Genomic DNA, 15,341 nt, shown 5'->3' on the forward strand with positions numbered 1-15,341 from the left:
CTCTAAAACTTTTAAAGTGTTAAAACTAAGACTTTGGGAACATTCAAAAATGAGAAAAATGATTTTTTTTTTATTTTGAAATGGCCATGGGCCTATGGGTTAAGGGAGTGTAATGTTCAGTTTTGAAAGAAAACTTACACTGTAATATCGAAAATTTAGCTTGGTTCTTCATAAGTGGTAGTGTTTGGGAAGTTTAAGTGTGCAGCTTAGTTGGAAGAAGTAGGTCACAGAGGGCATATTTTAGATTACATAGATGCTAACTGATCCAGGTCGTTGTCCGCATTATGCTTGCCATTGAATATGTGACCTCTCGGCTTGCTGACTCTGCCACCAAGCCTGTTGTTTGCAGTCGTATTTCCTTGTCATGATGGACACTTGCATCTTTGGAACTTCAGAACAAAGTAAGCTCATTTTTCCACAAGTTGTTTTGGTCATGGTGTCTTATCAGAGTAACAGAACATTAATTAGCATACTTCCAGTGCACATAACTGTCTTTGCTGTTCAGTGACAAGAGAGGAAAACAAAAACAAAAATACAATAAACCTGGGTATCTACAGAGATAAGAGGTTAGAGAGGGAGATCCAGTGTCATTTAATGAGTACTTAGGCCTCTTACCTTTTAGTTGCACGCTAGCATCTGAGAAACATCACATGAATGGGTTCCTCTCTTTTAATAGACTCAGTGAGGTTCTGTTCCTTTCAACGAGCATATCAGAATCAACCCAACTCAAATATTTATTTTCTTTTTTAAAGCAGACAGTTGCATTGATTGTTATAAAGTAGACTGAAGCACCTACATCACATGTCCACTTTTCTGTTACCAATGAATTTTGAGTTTAAAATATTAAGAGTAGTTTAGAAACTATAGGAATTCTTTGAGAAGGACAGTCTTTAATTTTTTCCCTTTACTATTTTTAAGGCATATTTAATAATCATTTTCTTTGTTCGTTGTAATCATGTTCCTTTAGAAACAAATTCGCAGTGGAGTTTGAGTCCCACCCCCTCACTCATTAGGTACTCAGGTCCTGGCTCATAGTGATGTCCTCTCATCCCATCTGCCAAGCCCTCCAACTTCAAGAAGCTACAGATCTTCTTTGACATGGATGCCAGCTGGGAGCAGGTTGGTCAAACTGTTTTAGAATTGTTTGCAAATACTGTTTCCGAAACAGTAGGAAAAAAATTGTTCATTGTGTACAGGAGAGAAAGGCACTTGATCCATAACTGGGAAGCCATTTAAAAGGATGTCCTTTCCCCCTAGTTTATTAAGAAATTTATGATTCATGGTGGGAACGTCTCAACTCAGAATGGGACTGGAGGAAAAAGGATTTATTGTAAAAATTTTGATGATGAAAATTTTCACCAAAAGCACAATTGGGAAGGTTTACTGAGCAAGCAACTACAGGTTTCAATCCATGTGGTCCTCAGTTCTTTATCATAATTGCTCCAACTCTTCACATGGGTGTGAAAAAAGGTATTTATTCAAGCAATTAAAGGATCAGGTGAGCAAAGGATGCTTGAAAATGTAGACATGAATGATGAAAACACTGCCAATTGGTTAATTCATTATGTGAATAGTTGAGAAATGAGAATATTATGACTAGATGAAGCAGACATAGATTTAAAAGATGCAGACAAGATTTTAATAAAAACTGAATACTTAAAAAGTTTAAAATACATTTTTTTCAAATCTCAGAACTGGAGGATGGGTACTAAAGACATGCGAAATTCTTAATGTATGTGGATAATTCAAAAGCTTTTGCTGAGACAAGAGATACATTCAGACTGCGACCCTTATACTGTTTACTGAGTATTGGTGTTTGTAAATTGAAGATGTCAAACTGGCAGGGAACATTTGACAGTTGTTTGGAGGCTCCTGAAATGGATCCATCAAATATCAAAGCACTATACTGCAAAGTGCAAAGAGTGCAAGAATTAAAGGAATATGATCAAGTTTTGGATGATTTTAGGAAGGCACAGGAGATAGGCCTGGCAGATAAAGCTACTTAAGAAGAACTGCTTAAAGTCAAATAAGTAATAAAGGCATAGAAAAGTTTAGAGAACTGCAGTGTATGCAAAAATGACTTTAATAAAGAATAAATTTTGCTTAAGTATTACAGATTGATTATATAATAGATAATGTAAGTTATTGTATACATATGATATCTGATGTGTTCCTCCTGATACTTTGTCATTGTTGTTTGTGTAGAAGTACTATCATAGGTTCCTTCTTAATAAAGTATTATGAAATGAAGTGGATGTCATTAAAAAGTGTTCTGTCCCCATTTTAACCAAGAATGTTTTCTAGCTATTCTTTAAAGTCTTAAAGTCTTACCTAATTTTAGAATTTGTTGTCCAGCTAGCCAGTCACAACTCTAGTGGCCATGGCTATGTTTCAGTAAAACTTTAGAGGACCCAACTTTCATTCTTAGCACTTAATGTTTGATACTCACAATTGCCTGTAATTCTAACTTTAGAGGATATGACACTCTCTTCTGGACTCTGCACCCTACACACACACACACACACACACACAGAGTTTAAAAATAGTTTAAGTAGTTTCATTTTAGTGTTGTTGAGTGTGGTTTTAGATATTTTCTTGTGTTATTTTTCAGTAAATACACAATAGAAATAGGGAATATTGTTCTGATATAAATATATTCACTACCCAATGTTTAATAAATTCTGATCCACGAGAACTGTAAAAACATTATGTGTGCATCATTCAATGTTCTCAAATCAATACAAAACAGCATTATCAAAAAGAATCACCTATATTGTCGTTTTAGTCAGTGTTCTACTATGGTATGGGAGAATTGTCTGTATTCTGTCAATCATGATTTAAATAAGTGCTGATTGGCCAGGCAGGAAGTATAGGTGGGACAACCAGACAGGAACGAAAGGTGGGGCAATGAGAACAGAAGAATGCTGGGAAGGAGGAAGCCCACTCTTCCCCAGTCCTGCCAGATTACAGAAGAAGCAGGATGTGACCTGCCCTGCTGAAAAAGGTACTGAGCCATGTGGCTAACATACATAAGAATAATGGGTTAATATAAACTTCAAGAGCTAATAAGAAGTCTGTGCTAATAAGCCAATCAGTTTATATCTAATGTAGACTCTCTGTATGATTTTCTCTGGGACTAAAAGGCTGGGGGACCGGGCAGGACAGAAACCCCAATAAGCAGGTCCCCCATGTTACACTATTAGTGTGAAAAGACACCATGACCATGGCAAATTCTTATAAAAGAAAGCATTTAATTGGGACTTGCTTGCAGTTCAGAGTTTTATTCCATTAGCCTTATGGTGGAGAGCATGGTACCAGGAAAATAGAACTGGTATCTGAAAATTCTATATCCAGATCTGTAGCCAGAAGACGATAAAGAGGACTGGGACTGGTTTGGGCTTTTGAAACTGAAATCCCACACTTAGCAACACAATTTCCCTAACAGAGCCTCACCTACCCCAACAAGACCACACCTCCTTGAAAAAGGCAATACCTCCTAGGACTCCCTAAGCATTCAAATACATGAACCTTTGGGGCCTATTCTTTTTCAAACTACCACAATTACTTTTCTATTGTCTTTTATTCTAAATTTAACATCTAGATTAGAAAAAAAATCTACTAAAATGATAATCAGGCAAAATATATTTTAACCTTGATATAACTATGGAATAAATAAGTTTTCTGTGAGTCCTATATTGTAGATATGTGAGTAGATGTTATATGTTGGCCCAGTTTGAGGAGATTCTTGTCCATCATAGTGTGAAGGATTGTCAGCAGGATGTTTTGTGCTGTGACAAAATAATTAAGATCATTTTCTACATATCTTACTGGATGAGGAGACAGAAATAGTAACTTTTGTACTAACAAGGCTTTAATTTTTTTCCTTTATGCATAGTATTTATTTTATCTTATTTTGTTTTTATTAACTGCATTTGATACCTAGTTAAGACATAGCACTCCCATTGTATGACAACTCCATTTAAATTTGTGTTTTATATGCGCATATTAGGAAGCTCCTATAGTAGTAGCTTTCCATAAGACTTTTTGAAGGCCTTTATTGATAGTTTCTCCTCCCCATATTACTTCTGTTCTCTCATATTTTTAAGATGTCAGGCTTATGCACATATGGAACTCAATGTTTAGCAGTCATTACTCTTCTTCTACCATGTGGGTTCCTGGAACCAAACTCAGGTTATGTAGCTGGGCAACAAATGAATTTAACTGCTAAGCCTTGACCCTGGTTTTCATAAAGAACCCCAGACAACAAGATTATGTTTCCAACATCCATGCTGTGCATTTTCCCCCTCTACTAAGAGTCTTTGGAAATACCTTCACAAACACACACAGAGATGAGATACATTAATCATTGAATACTTCTTAAAACCAACCATTTTGACAATGTAGATTAACTATCACTCTGAAGCCCATGTCAATTTAGTCCCCATACAATTTAGTGTAATAAAACATAACATTCCACCACTATTACCCATGGGCTCATAACTAGTTCACAGTACAAAACATATACAGTTCAACTTTTGTCAGAGACTAGCTTTGACAAAAATGCCACTTGCAAATATAGGGGCATGGGAATCAGAAAAAAATAGTAAAGAGGAGATACATGAGGGAAAATAATAAAACAGAAAACAGGATAGTATCAGGAGGGCATTCCAGTGAATACTGAAATGTCCCACGTTTAATTTTTCCTACACTTTTATACACCAATACCACAGAGGGAAGAAGACAAAAGATTGCTTTAACATGAAACAAAGGTCAACTAGAACAGTTACTTGCTTTAATACTTTGAGATATCAAGTCATTAACATTCTGTTGTTTACGCAGTGAACCCATCCTAGATCAATTATCCAGAAGGAACCACTTGTAAGATCAAACTTCCTATTTTCAAAAGAAGGCACAAAAGTATGCTTGAGCCAGCACAATTTGTAGGCTAGACCTGGATGGAGGTAGGTGGTCCTTGGACTTCCCACAGGGCAGGGAACCCTGATTGCTCTTTGGGCTGACTAGGGAGGGAGACTTGATCAGGGGAGGGGGAGGGAAATGGAAGGCGGTGGCGGGGAAGAGGCAGAAATAAAATAAATAAATAAATAAATGAAATTTAAAAAAAAGTATGCTTGAATTTCCTGACCATTTGTCAGGATGGAGAAGTCCCTATATGGGACTTCTTAATGTCAAAAGTGATAAGTAACCACACCCTAGGTCAGGATGTGTAGCCTTAGTTGTCAACAATTTTGAGCAACCTCAAACTTTCTGACCTTCAGATAACGTGGAATTATGCTCACATTTTTGGGCCTCCACAAACTGTTTTTCAGGTATTTAACTGCCTCAACTCTGTTGAAAACTTCAAATTTTGTTCATAGAATCAAGGAAATCTCTTCACATGTGGGGTCCTTTAAGTTTAAGTGTTAACAACAACAACAATAATAATAACAACTTATGTACTGCAAATATGCAAGGGCATGCATGCAAAAATTTCATCTCATTCCCAAATGATGGAACTAATACTGAGTCACAGCAGTGCAAACACCAAATCCTGTAATTCCATATCCAGCACCTAGAGAGGGTAAGATTATCATACATCATTTTGAGAAGAAAAATTAACTTCATTAGTCCTGTTATCACAGGAAAGCTCCATACTGTGTAACAATCTTTGTATGCTATAAATGTATTGCTTTCCTTGTTAATAAAAAGCTGATAGGCTGAACCAGGTGTTGGTAGTACATGCTTTTAAACTCAGCACTCAGGATGCAGAAACAGGCAAATCTCTGTAGGTTTGAGCCAGCCTGGTCTACAAAACAAGTTTCTTCTGAGTCACTTTGACTTCAAACCTAAGTAAAGGCATTATACAAAAACTTTGCCACAACTAAAATATGGTATTGTCAGATATCTTGCAATTTCTTCCAACTATCACCTTAACCTACTATTTTTTTTTAACCCACCTTGCTCAAATATTTATACACAGGCAGAATTCAGTTAGCTTTCTTTAAATGTCAGAATACATAATCAATGAGCTCCCATTCCTATAGAGCTCCTGTTATCCCCTAAAACTTACTATCAGAGTTTAATTTATTTAGACATGGTATCTTGTGAACCCACTATATATGACCCACCTGCCTCTGCTTGCCAAGTACCAAGTCCACAGATGTATGCTAACGTACCTCCTTCTTCATAAACACAGTCATTTTTGCTGATTTTTCTTCAAGTTATAATCTTTTGATTTACTATCAGAGTTGCCCATTAATGTGTGATTAAAGTTTTGTAGGGGTTGTTATTCCATGGCTTCAAATTCTTTGACATTAAACATGGATAGGTGTATATAAGCAATAGTTCTATTTCCAGTACTAATTTTCTGTATCATTCCTTTTTTGTTACTTCATCCAAATACCTGACAGGAAGTAACCTAATAATTGGTGACTTATTTGGGCTTACTGTCTTAGGTGATCACTTCCATTTTAGGGTGGAATTCAAGATGACTCAGATCAGTACCAGCAGAAGCAGCATTCTCTGAAAGAAAGGGAAATTCTGGAGTTGAGCTAGCTCTAGCCTTTTACTTTCTTTCCTTCCAACACCTTTGATGATGGGACAAGTTTTTAGGATGATTTTTCTTCTCTAAGTCAGTACTCTTTGGGAATATGCTTACAGACATATACAGGGATTTGCTTTCCTATTGCTCTATACATTTACAGATGCATACACTTGTACACAAAAACATATGCAACACACATATATACTGCCTGTTTATTCTGCCATGTATACACATAACCATCATGCATATGGATGAAACACACATGTTTGTTCTGAAGATACTTATGTTCTGAAATTAAATATATGAATTTAGAATAAAATGACTGATAATACAAAGATTTGAGGACTTGTAGATTCTGGAAAATCATTTTTTGCTTTCATAGTTTTCTTTTGAAGAATTTTGATAAATAACAGTTCTTCCAAATTTCAGTATAATTGTTTATTAGAGTAGGCATACAAATAGTTTGTATCTTCATTTCAATTGTCTAGGTCTTCTTGCTATCATATTATAATTTTTCTGTGTGCCTTTAGAAGATTATATTGCTTTAAATGCATTTTTGTACTATCAACCTAAGAGAAATGGAGAACTACTGACATTTATTTGGTAGACTTTGCCAGTCAACTTGTTTAGATTATTCAATTATGCTAGCCACACAACACATACTCATACATTTACATTTTGAGATTGAGAATTTTCCCTTAAGTACCCGAGGCTCAGAGCAATTGAAAAACTTGCTGAAGATCTCTGAGCTTTGAGAATTGGACGCAAGATTTCAATCACAAGCCTTGTGCTCTTTCTGATACATCTGTCACCCATTTCAAGTAAACACTAATGTGCTGAATACACAGAGCGGAATTTCACATCAAGGAAGGAATAGTTGGTCACACACATTTCATTCATAGCATCAGACCTAACCTTATACTCTGAATCCCCTATACTTTGATCATAGAAATGTTTAATACTTGTAGCCAAATAGAGTTATGTGAAGGAAGAACTATCACTGAGTTCTTAATATTACAAAATTAGCTTATAGTACTGGATTCCATGGCACATTATGTGATATCTACATTTATGAAGAATAATTCCAAGGTCATGTCTCTTAAGCTTATAGAGATAACTAGTGAACTCAAATGATTATTGAGGGTCATTTATTGATTTAAAAAGTCTTTAACAAACTAAACCAATCAATATTATATGGTATCATGTTTTGTATTTCATCTTTCAGATAATTTTCATGGATTTAATATCTCTGGATCTTCCTTCATTTTATTCTCAGTGTTTGCTCTCTTTATATTTTCTATGGTCCAACAATTCTGATAAAATTCAAGTTCATAGTATTACTACATTTTGGAATATTGATAATTAGACAAAAATGATAATCATCTTTCTTATCCACTAATGGTTCTGTTTTTAGGCAAGATTTCCTCATAGACCCATGTTAAGAATTTATTGGCACTATTGGGTTCTTAAAATCAAATAAATAAAAGTTTTTGATAATATATAGTCAGGCAAGTTAGTGGATTTTGAAACAATTTGACTATTAAAAATAGGCAGCATAACATCTGACACATATGCTATGTCCTTTTTGTCATCTCTTAGAATTATTTAATAAAGGCATAGTTTCATTATTAGTGATAGCCAGTGTTTTTTCCTCAGTTTATGTGATAGAAAACATGCTAAAGTATACACTGCACAATAAGACAAAGAGGTTCATAAAATAATTTATGATTCTTTATCCTAAACACTGTGTTTAATGATTAGCACAGACTGAACTTCAAATTTAATTATTATTTTAGATATTATATAGAAATTTATTTACTGGTAGCTATATTTTGTGTGAAACTGATAAGTATGAAATTTCCATTATTGTTTATAGGAATTTATAAGGTAGGGTAGGGCTAAATTTAGGGTAAAGACATATAGGTGAAATAAACCAAACTCATAAAGATAAATGTCCCATGTTTTCCTTCACAAAAGGATCTCTGATTTTCTACTTATTTACAAGCAGGTGTATAAACACACACACACACACACACACACACATACACATACACAATATTTTGAGATAAAATTGTAGGAAGATTAATGGGGAATTGTGGTTGTAAACTTGATTGATTCTGACATCACTAAAAAAGAATTAATCGACATGATGGGTCTCTGGTGAAAGTTCTGGAAGGATTAGTTGAAGCTGGAAACACTATCACCGAGAATGAGCTGTACCTTCAGGAGGTCTAACAAGAAAAGTTATGAGGGAAAACAGTGTTCTTTTGTGCCTGAACTGGACTTCACTTCCTACTGGTGAGGGCCTCAAAGTGCCATTTTCACAGCGGCTGCCATCAGATCCCTACTTTTCTCTTTTCCCATTCTATGGTATGTACTAAGGGTTCTCCAGCCACCATCCCAACGTCAGCATATGACTGAGAGTGTTGAGGAATTCAGCCTAGTGGGCTGAGTAGCATATGTGTGTATGCATATTTATACACACACACATATGTATATATGTCACATGCATAAATATATAGCATATGTATATAACATATACATTATATTGCTGTCTCTATTTATTTAGAAAACCCTGACCAGTGTAGAGATTTTCTGTTCAAAGAAAGTAAACTAGAGGTTGGGGAGGAGATTGAAAGATGAAGATATAGAGAATGAACATGATTAAATTTGGTGTCTTCATTGAATAAAAATATTGCTTTGAAACACATAAGGAAGTACGATATGTATACACAAATGGAAACTCTGAATGAAAATGAATGTTTCTGTATTGATTTCAGTTAAATGGAAAATAACTAAATGATGTAGGCACACACCATAATCTTACAATCTTGCATTTTTCTCTATCTAGGTGTTCAATAATAACAGGTCAAAATACCTGCATTTACAGAAAATTTGGAGGATGTCTTCAATACAAATGGAGGGGTTCTCAGCTTTTGGTGAACTTTACTTGTGATGGGTAGTGTCTCAGAAAGTCAAAAGTCAAATTATGGAATTCATGGACTGGACCAGAGAGAGGTCTTTTAGAAGGAAATATTTCATTGCAATCAATGAGAGAGAGAGAGAGAGAGAGAGAGAGAGAGAGAGAGAGAGAGAGAGAGAGAGAGGAGTCAGAACTCCTCTCTAGTTGTAGTTTTTCCCAGAGAACAGAATACCATTGAGTTACGCTCATTTAGAGTTCCTAAGGTTTACTGGAAGAAAGCATCGGATGGGGCATGAGTTGCTCAGTCCACTTATATCATTCAGGTGTCTGGATGCACCCCAGTTTCAGTTTTGTCATCACTATAATTTTCAGAAAAGGGGAACAGCATTAGGAGGAAATAAATAAAAAAAAAAAAAAAAAAAAACTTGACCTGTTTTCTGGCATATGTGGCCTGTGGCCAGGGTGAAACCAAAGATATTTGGGCTTAAACACTTCTGACATTATGGCATTCAGCAGGGCTAAGATTGTCAGCAGGGTTAATGATATTTGTAGCTTTAAGCCAAGGAAAAAAATTACACCCTTTTTTGGTCCTTTATCCTTAACTGCCTAGCAAATTTCTAAGTCAGGTTCTCATTACCAGGGACAGGTAGCTCTGCTTATACATGAAAAATATCACACACACACACACATACACACACATACACGTTTATATATAAGCATAACCAAATTAATATAATGTGTACATTATATATTGATATATTTCTACATTAATATCATAAAATTACTAGTAATATAATATATCATTAATGTGTTAATACAATAATTTATATTATGCATTCTATATTAATATGATATGATATAATAGGTTGTTAATTTTGTTATATTGAAAGTTTACCACCCAGAAGATTGCAGTCAAGACCTATGGTTCTTTTTACTTTTACCTATTTTTTGTTCTTGAAGTTACAACTAGAAAAAATTGAAAAAGTGAACTTTTTATTGTTTATTGTGAAGGTTTAAAGAGATAAAGATGTATATTTATACACCACATAATTACAGATACCCTCCCACAGCTAATCATGCACGCAGATCCATTACATGCAAAACTTCCATTCCTTAATCAAACATCTATGATTATGCAAATTTGTGAGATAATGAGGTAACCCTATAAGATATAGTAAATTAGTGCCATTAAATAAGTTTTGAAAAATGAGAAAATTGACTCTTCTAGCCTTGAACATTTTTGCTTTCATAATTAGTAGATTAGTCACATAGTAGAAGTTGGCAAATTTTCATGTTGTATTAACATTTCCTTTGCATTTATTTGGTTATTTCCCTAATTCATTTTCAGTGACTAAATATAATTAAGAAATTTGTGGACCATGGAAGCCACCAAAAAAGAAAGAGGCCAGTGAAGGTGATACCCTAAGGGAATGGATATAAGAAAGTAGTAAAATGAAAGAACAGAGGGAGGATGTTGAGAGTAAAGAAATTTAAGCAGGGTAGGGTGTTGGGTTTGAGCAAGACCAGGACATTCATAGGGTAAGCCATAAAGAAAGATCTATGAAAAAGCCACCAGGAAACCTCCTATTTTGTAACCCAATTCAAATACTTAAGTTAAAAAGCATAGAAATGCTCCATGACTGCATACTGCTGATCTCAGAAGCTTTATGTTTCTCAAAATAATAATAATAATAATAATAATAATAATCTAGTACCAGATGTGACTTACCTCTTATGAGATGTTGGCAGTGAAGTCCCAGAAGTCCCTGAACTCTTGTCCTTCAAGGTTTTTAAGCACCAGATCAGAAACTTTTGCTGAAGACATTGGCAGTGGTTAGCTCTCATAGTCAAACTGAAATAACCTTGAATTACAAGTGAAGAGAGTCTCATTAGAGATTACTGACATTGGGATGGCCTGTAATCCTTTTATGGGGTTCAGAAAGATAAGAATACTCCCAACTAGTCTGATGTGGGATTCCCCTCTGGATGTTGTGAAAATATTGTATTACTATCAGTTAATAAAGAAGCTACTTTGGCCTGTGGCAGCGCAGAATAGAGCAACGTGGCAAAATTAAACTGAATGCTAAGAGAAAGAAAGCAGAGTCAAAAAGATGCCATGTAGCAGCTGCAGGCAACAGATGCTAAACACTGGATGGAAACTTACTGATAGGCCACAACCACATGGAGATACACAAATTAATAGATATAGGATAGGTTTATATAAGTGCTAACCATTAAGAAGCATGAGCTAATAGGTCAAGCAGTGTTATAATAATACAGTTTCTGTGTGTTTATTTTGGGTCTGGGTAGCCCGGAAACGAACGAGTAACCTCTGAATACACTAGTCAAAAGGCCCTAATCAAGCAACCTCTTTTAACTTGGCTACGAATAAAACTCCTTTAAGATGAGGTTAACTAAGCATCAAATATTGCTTTTTTTCCCAGTGATGGTATCACACACCTTTAATCCCAGCACTTATGAGGCAGATGTAGGTGGATCTCTGTGAGTTCAAGGCCAGCCTGGACTACAGAGTTAGAGCTGTTACATAGAGATATCCTGTCTTGGAAAAACTGAAAACAGTATAGGATAGGGTCATTTCAGGTTCCCTCTCCTTAGTTGCCCAAGGTACCAGCTGGGGACATCTCCCTGGACACCTGCTAACCCCTCTAGAGTCAAGTTTCTTGCCAACCCTAAGATAGCTCTCTTAGTTAGGATATATACTTCGCTGCTCCCGTATCCTCCCTTCCTATATCCCAACCATCCCAATCCCCCGAGCTCCTCCCATCCTCCCCTTCTAATGTTTCTCATCCCATTTCCCCTTTGCCCCTTGCCACCTCACCCGCAAGTTCCCAGTTTTTGCCCTGCAATCTTGTCTACTTCCCCTCTCCAGGCGGATGACTATATGATTTTCTTTGGGTTCACTTTCTTATTTAGCTTCTCTAGGATCACAATTTATATGCTTAATGTCCTTATCCTATACTGATGAATATTTTGCATATCACCTTAGAACCTTCATCTGGCGATGGATCGAGGTAGAGACAGAGTCTCAATTTGGAGCAACGGTCTGAGCTCTTAAGGTCCAAATGAGGAGCAGAAGGAGGGAGAACATGAGCAAGGAAACCAGGACCACGAGGGTTGCACCCACCCACTGTGACAGTGGAACTGATTTATTGTGAGCCCACCAAGGCCAGCTGGTTTGGGACTGAATAAGCATGGGTTGAAACTGGACTCTCTGAGCATGGCGGACAATGAAGGCTGATGAGAAGCCAAGGACAATGGCACTAGGTTTCGATCCTAATAAATGAACTGGCTTTGTGAGTGCTTAGCCTGTTTAGACGCTCACCTTCCTGGACATAGATAGAAGACCTTCGTCTTCCCGCAGGGCAGAGAATTTGGACTGCTCTTCAGTATCGAGAGGGAGGGGGAATGGTGTGGGGGGAGGAGAAGAGGAGTGGGGATGGGGGAGGGGACTGGGGGGAGGGGACAATATTTGGGAGGAGGGGAGGGAAATGGGAAACGGGGAGCAGGTGGAAATTTTAATTAAAAAAGAATAAAAATAATAATAAAAAAAGAAAAACTGAAAACAAAAGCAAACAAACAAACAAACAGAAAATCTCATATTTGAATTAGTTCCTCACTTGTTATATTAATATAAATAAATTCCCATAAATCTAGCAGAGATTATTGCAGATAATAAAATGCATAGATATTATGGAGCATCTTATGAAGCATTTGAAATAATCCAGTGATTCAGTTAGTTATATGGGTCTTAGCCTCATACAGAGCAGAGAATAGGTCTAATTAGGATCCCGTACCAGAAAATTAGGTGTTTGTGATGACTATTCTTAGTTGTCAACTTGACTACATCTGGGATTAATTAAAACCCAAGTTGTGTATACCTGTGAGGTATTTTTCTTAACTGATTCATTTGAAGTGAGAAGACACATTCTAAATCCTGTTCTTTTGAGGTGAAAGGAGTCATCTTAAATCTGGGTCATACCTTCTGGTGAAAGTCTTTACAAGGACATGGAAGAAGAAAGTTCTTGCCCCTTGTCTGTTTGACTTGACACTCACTTCACTGTTATTAGAATCTGCTTTTTCAAGATTCCAACACATACTCATGATTAGTCGAGACTTCCGGCTTCATTAACTGATCAGTCACTGCATTATTAGACTATTCACTGGGAGACAATCTTTGTTGTACCAGCTGGACCACACCTGTACACAATTCCAACAGAAACTATTTGTATACAGATTCATTCTATAAGCTCTGTTCTGCCAGAAAACCCTATTATAATGTTCCTTAGAAAAGTGAAATCTGAATACTGAATACATGTTTAGAGTTTAGAACTTGGCTATTTTGTCTCAGAATTTATATAAAAGGTTGAACCATGTATGTGTTCCATAAAAACTTCGATTTTGATAGAGAATTTGACTTTCAATAAAAAGTTAAGTATCCAAAAGAAACACACATATGCATATACATAAAAATGTTATTTCTAAACCAGCCCACAAAATCACAATCCCAGAAAACCTAGACAACAATGAGGACACTAAGAGAGACTTAATCTACATCTAATCTACATGGGAATTAGAAAAAGACAAGATCTCCTGAGTAAATTGGGAGAATGGGGACCTTGGGAGAGGGCTGAAGAGGAGGGGAGAGGAAGAGAAGGGAGCGGAGAAAAATGTAGAACTCAATAAAAATCAATAAAATATGTTATTTCTAACATATGACTTTGCTAATAATTATATTTTAGAGAAACCTTTATTATTGTATGAGTGTGTGTGTGTGTGTGTGTGTGTTGTGTACATGGTGAGATCAGAGGACACTTATATGAAGGGAGTCCTCTTCTTCTACCCTATGAGTCTTAGTGCTAAAATTATGGTCATCAAGAATTTATGGAAAGTGCTGATACCTGCTGAGCCATTTTGTGGACTCCAAAATTACATTTCAAATACAAATTTTTCATGACTCACGAGAGAATGAGCATTCTTTGCCCAGAGCTATTAACAAATGCTGCTGTGCTAAGACTTAAGAAAACCTTATATGTTTTAGACAGAAATAAAGAGCACTATAAGATGGATGGAAATATAGACAGGCAAACAGAGTTTATTATTAAAAACATATCTTTTCCAATAGATTCATTGTTGGGTGCTTCATTAGTGACAAATATTAACTGTTCCATTATATAGTAAATGTTCAATGTCCATTTTAAATGTACTAACAAGTGATGTCTCTGCAGATAAGCATACTCTGGTTTATGTCAGAATTAAATATTAAATATTGCATAGTTGTTTAGCAGTTACCTCTTTTTTATTAGCTCCTTAATCATGGAGAACTATAACTGAGCTTGTGCCACTTATTAGGAGCTAACATTAAACATCCTTGTTTATACAGTAACCAAGAAACAGGATGAGAAGTGCACAGAGAGTTTTGAGAGGAGGAAAACAGCCACATATTCTTCTGTGTTGTAGTTTTGCTTGGAATGTGATATACTTTCTAGTTGTGATTTATGGCTGTGGGAGAGCTCTGAACACTTCTGTGGTTTCAAATTACCATCTTGTGCCTTCTTGAAAGATTTAAGTTCTTTTGTATAGCTGAGTGACACAAAGTTTTCTTTACTATGGAATTATTCCAAAAATTCTAGTTCATACTTGGATGAGTACTTATCACCTAATGTCATTGTGTGAGATGCTTCTGTGAAAAAAGATCAATTTGCATGAAATAAGAACATGGGGGAGTAAAGACATTTAACAATGCCTTAGTACCTATTATTTTAATTACTGGAATTATTTTATCCCCTTATTTCTAAGGAACAAGTGAACACTGCTGTAAATTTTAGCATTACTACATACATGGTTTTCATCAATGAA

At 35.8% G+C, this 15,341-nt stretch overlaps 1 pseudogene; it reads left to right on the top strand.

Annotated features, from left to right (window-relative positions):
• Positions 1 to 1,044: 1,044 nt before the first annotated feature.
• LOC130869258 (peptidyl-prolyl cis-trans isomerase D-like) lies at positions 1,045 to 2,121 on the top strand (annotated as a pseudogene).
• Positions 2,122 to 15,341: the final 13,220 nt, after the last annotated feature.

This window comes from Chionomys nivalis, chromosome 2 (assembly GCF_950005125.1).
Source record: "Chionomys nivalis chromosome 2, mChiNiv1.1, whole genome shotgun sequence".
In the NCBI taxonomy this organism is placed as follows: domain Eukaryota; kingdom Metazoa; phylum Chordata; class Mammalia; order Rodentia; family Cricetidae; genus Chionomys; species Chionomys nivalis.